Consider the following 5,563-nt stretch of genomic DNA (forward strand, 5'->3'; position numbering starts at 1 on the left):
AAAAAAAGAAGAAAAATAAAATAAAATAAAAAATGAATGATCATAAAAATAGTAAAGATATATCTAGGACTTTCTCTGGTGTTGTTGTGGCCAGTGTGGGGTCAGTTCATTTTCAGATAGTTCCTTGGTTTGGCTTATATTTCTCAAGATCTATAGGCCCCTTCCTATGTAGTCGGTACTAATGACAGGGTTTTAATCTATTGCTCCTGTCACTTCCAAGGCGGTTCCCTCTGTTTTAGCTTCTTCTGTTTGCTGATCTCTTCAGTGTCTGATTTCTGCCCTGACACAAGGGGGGCAGTGGTGGACACTTTTTTTAGGCTCACTTGTTCAGTCGCACTGTAGGGAGGGAGAGATGCTGCAAACAAATAACACTGGCGTGTGCTTGCAGTGTCTCAGCCACACTGGGCCTGCCTCTGCTCACAGCGCACACAGCTCAGGCTCTAGGTTGCTCTGCCAGGAACCGTCTGAGGCTGGCCCTGGGCTGCATGCACCTCCCAGGTCTAAGCCGCTCAGGTTCAGGTACTCAGGTAGTTCTCAGAGGCGTAGACTTGGTTGGGCCTGCGTTTTGTGCCCTTCCCAGGTCTGAGTATCTCAGGTGTTTGGCGAGCTCGGTTGCTGCGACTTATTGCCTCTCCCGTCCCTGCTGCTCAGTTTTCTGGGTGTACAACTGGCGCACCTTCTCAGGCAGATGATGACTGTCCAAAACCCCAAGAAGTCTTAGTTAGCAAAGAAGCCTGGTTGCAGTTTAGTAGATAATGTCTTTCTGGGGCTGCGATTGCCCCCTTTCAGCCCTTTGGGCTCTGGCTGCCTGTCACCGGAGGGGGATGGTCTGCAGCCAGCTAATTCTGTCTATCCTTTGTTCTGTGTGCAGTCCTGGCGGTATCTTATGTTAGAGCTTTTCGCGTGGTAGCTATCCCACAGTCTGGTTTGCTAACCCAAATTAGTTCCCTCTGGTTACCCTCGGGGCATTTGGGCCCGATCCTTAAAAAGCAATGCAGCCTGTGCCTCCCTGCCCAGCCCCCACTTGCTAGTGGTGGATGCAGGCGTCTGCACTGCTTATCCACTGGGGTGGGGGTGGGGCGGTTACCATTGGGCTCGTAATCTGTGGGTTTTAATTATTTCTTTATTTTTCTTCCCTGTTATGTTGCCCTCTGTGCTTCCAAGGCTCGCACAGACTCGGCAGTGAGAGTGTTTCCTGGTGTTTGGAAACTTCTCTCTTTTTAAGACTCCCTTCCCGAGACAGAGCTCCCTCCCTACCTCTTTTGTCTCTTTTTTTGTCTTTTATATTTTTTCCTACCTCTTTTCAAAGACAATGAGCTGCTTTTCTGGGTGCCTGATGTCCTCTGCTGGCATTCAGAAGCTGTTTTGTGGAATTTACTCAGCGTTTAAATGTTCTTTTGAAGAATTTGTGGGGGAGAAAGTGGTCTCCCTGTCCTATTCCTCCACCATCTTAGGACCGCCCCTCTGAAGCTTATGTTTTAAGATGAATGGAGTGAACTTCAAAAACTTGGGAGAAACTTAGAATCTCCACCATGACAAATAATTACAAGAATTTGGTCATAAGATACACTGTTAGAACAGCAGAAGGGTGATGTGCCGTAAATACTTTGTCAAGCTACGTACCTGTGCCAGCCATTAGAGGAACTTGGGCAGAATGCAGAAGTGAGAATATTATGTTTCTGTCTTGTTGAAGCACCCCCAGTTTTGTCAGCTAGAGACAATCCATTCCATATGGCATGGGAATTATCACCAGAAACTGATAAATAATACTGTCATTGGTCAAAAGGAAACCTAGCTATTGAGAAAACTCTATGTATGAAGTTCCATTCTGTGAGGTAGATCTTCTCAGATAATGGTCCCACCTGTGCCTGCATCTTGGGTAAGTCACATAAAACTTGGCAGAAACTCTGCTCAAGGTCTTCTCAGATCCTTGGAACAAATTATTTGGAACTCCAGTAACTACACCAATGAGGACCTCAAATTAAAAGACACTTACTCCTTGGAAGAAAAGTTATGACCAACCTAGATAGCATATTGAAAAGCAGAGACATTACTTTGCCAACAAAGGTCCATCTAGTCAAGGCTATGGTTTTTTCAGTGGTCATGTATGGATGTGAGAGTTGGACTGTGAAGAAAGCTGAGTGCTGAAGAATTGATGCTTTTGAATTGTGGTGTTGGAGAAGACTCTTGAGAGTCCCTTGGACTGCAAGGAGACCCAACCAGTCCATTCTGAAGGAGATCAGCCCTGGGATTTCTTTGGAGGGAATGATGCTGAAGCTGAAACTCCAGTACTTTGGCCACCTCATGCGAAGAATTGACTCATTGGAAAAGACTCTGATGCTGGGAGGGATTGGGGGCAGGAGAAGAAGGAGATGACAGAGGATGAGATGGCTGGATGGCATCACCAACTCAATGGACGTGAGTCTGAGTGAACTCCGGGAGATGGTGATGGACAGGGAGGCCTGGCGTGCTGCGATTCATGGGGTCGCAAAAAGTCGGACACGACTGAGTGACTGAACTGAACTGAACTGAACTGAAAGATGAAAAGTTTCTCCACAGTGAGGGACACCCAGAGAGGTTCACAGAGGCACATGAAGAAGAGAAGAGGGAGGAGGGAGTTAGAGGTGACCTGAATAAGATGAGGTGGAATCAAAAGAGGGGAGAGCAAGCTAGCCAGTAATCACTTCCTTATGTGCGCTCCACAGTCTGGACCACTCAGAGATGTTCACAGAGTTATACAGAGAAGAGAAGAGGGAGGAAGGAGACAGAGGTGGCCAGGAGGATAAAAGGAGGGAATGAAAAGGAGAGAGACAGATCCAGCCAGTAATCAGTTCCCTAAGTGTTCTCCACCGTCTGGAACACACAGAGATTCACAGAGTTGGGTAGAGAAGAGAAGGGGGAGGGAAAAGACAGAGGCGACCTGGTGGAGAAAAACAAGAGTCCAAAGGAGGAGAGAACAGTCAAGCCAGTAATCTCGCTCTCAAGTAAAAATGGGTACTGAAGATTGGATTTTTGAAGGTACAAAATTGATAACAAATACCAAAAAGCAAAGATTAAAAATCTAGAGTAGAGGTTGGATTTTCAAAAATACAATATTAAAGAAAAGAAAAAGAAGAAGGAAAAAAAACAAAGTCACAAGAATTATTAAAATATATATATATGAAGTTTGCTTTAAAAATAGGGTCTTTTTAAAAAAAAAGTAATAGTAGGTTATAAAAATGAAAATTAAAGGAGTAATAGAGGACTTAAAAATTTGAAAAAGTTAAAAAAAGAAGAAAAATAAAATAAAATAAAAAATGAATGATCATAAAAATAGTAAAGATATATCTAGGACTTTCTCTGGTGTTGTTGTGGCCAGTGTGGGGTCAGTTCATTTTCAGATAGTTCCTTGGTTTGGCTTATATTTCTCAAGATCTATAGGCCCCTTCCTATGTAGTCGGTACTAATGACAGGGTTTTAATCTATTGCTCCTGTCACTTCCAAGGCGGTTCCCTCTGTTTTAGCTTCTTCTGTTTGCTGATCTCTTCAGTGTCTGATTTCTGCCCTGACACAAGGGGGGCAGTGGTGGACACTTTTTTTAGGCTCACTTGTTCAGTCGCACTGTAGGGAGGGAGAGATGCTGCAAACAAATAACACTGGCGTGTGCTTGCAGTGTCTCAGCCACACTGGGCCTGCCTCTGCTCACAGCACACACAGCTCAGGCTCTAGGTTGCTCTGCCAGGAACCGTCTGAGGCTGGCCCTGGGCTGCATGCACCTCCCAGGTCTAAGCCGCTCAGGTTCAGGTACTCAGGTAGTTCTCAGAGGCGTAGACTTGGTTGGGCCTGCGTTTTGTGCCCTTCCCAGGTCTGAGTATCTCAGGTGTTTGGCGAGCTCGGTTGCTGCGACTTATTGCCTCTCCCGTCCCTGCTGCTCAGTTTTCTGGGTGTACAACTGGCGCACCTTCTCAGGCAGATGATGACTGTCCAAAACCCCAAGAAGTCTTAGTTAGCAAAGAAGCCTGGTTGCAGTTTAGTAGATAATGTCTTTCTGGGGCTGCGATTGCCCCCTTTCAGCCCTTTGGGCTCTGGCTGCCTGTCACCGGAGGGGGATGGTCTGCAGCCAGCTAATTCTGTCTATCCTTTGTTCTGTGTGCAGTCCTGGCGGTATCTTATGTTAGAGCTTTTCGCGTGGTAGCTATCCCACAGTCTGGTTTGCTAACCCAAATTAGTTCCCTCTGGTTACCCTCGGGGCATTTGGGCCCGATCCTTAAAAAGCAATGCAGCCTGTGCCTCCCTGCCCAGCCCCCACTTGCTAGTGGTGGATGCAGGCGTCTGCACTGCTTATCCACTGGGGTGGGGGTGGGGCGGTTACCATTGGGCTCGTAATCTGTGGGTTTTAATTATTTCTTTATTTTTCTTCCCTGTTATGTTGCCCTCTGTGCTTCCAAGGCTCGCACAGACTCGGCAGTGAGAGTGTTTCCTGGTGTTTGGAAACTTCTCTCTTTTTAAGACTCCCTTCCCGAGACAGAGCTCCCTCCCTACCTCTTTTGTCTCTTTTTTTGTCTTTTATATTTTTTCCTACCTCTTTTCAAAGACAATGAGCTGCTTTTCTGGGTGCCTGATGTCCTCTGCTGGCATTCAGAAGCTGTTTTGTGGAATTTACTCAGCGTTTAAATGTTCTTTTGAAGAATTTGTGGGGGAGAAAGTGGTCTCCCTGTCCTATTCCTCCACCATCTTAGGACCGCCCCTCTGAAGCTTATGTTTTAAGATGAATGGAGTGAACTTCAAAAACTTGGGAGAAACTTAGAATCTCCACCATGACAAATAATTACAAGAATTTGGTCATAAGATACACTGTTAGAACAGCAGAAGGGTGATGTGCCGTAAATACTTTGTCAAGCTACGTACCTGTGCCAGCCATTAGAGGAACTTGGGCAGAATGCAGAAGTGAGAATATTATGTTTCTGTCTTGTTGAAGCACCCCCAGTTTTGTCAGCTAGAGACAATCCATTCCATATGGCATGGGAATTATCACCAGAAACTGATAAATAATACTGTCATTGGTCAAAAGGAAACCTAGCTATTGAGAAAACTCTATGTATGAAGTTCCATTCTGTGAGGTAGATCTTCTCAGATAATGGTCCCACCTGTGCCTGCATCTTGGGTAAGTCACATAAAACTTGGCAGAAACTCTGCTCAAGGTCTTCTCAGATCCTTGGAACAAATTATTTGGAACTCCAGTAACTACACCAATGAGGACCTCAAATTAAAAGACACTTACTCCTTGGAAGAAAAGTTATGACCAACCTAGATAGCATATTGAAAAGCAGAGACATTACTTTGCCAACAAAGGTCCATCTAGTCAAGGCTATGGTTTTTTCAGTGGTCATGTATGGATGTGAGAGTTGGACTGTGAAGAAAGCTGAGTGCTGAAGAATTGATGCTTTTGAATTGTGGTGTTGGAGAAGACTCTTGAGAGTCCCTTGGACTGCAAGGAGACCCAACCAGTCCATTCTGAAGGAGATCAGCCCTGGGATTTCTTTGGAGGGAATGATGCTGAAGCTGAAACTCCAGTACTTTGGCC

This window comes from Budorcas taxicolor, chromosome 8 (genome assembly GCF_023091745.1).
Source record: "Budorcas taxicolor isolate Tak-1 chromosome 8, Takin1.1, whole genome shotgun sequence".
Classification (NCBI taxonomy): domain Eukaryota; kingdom Metazoa; phylum Chordata; class Mammalia; order Artiodactyla; family Bovidae; genus Budorcas; species Budorcas taxicolor.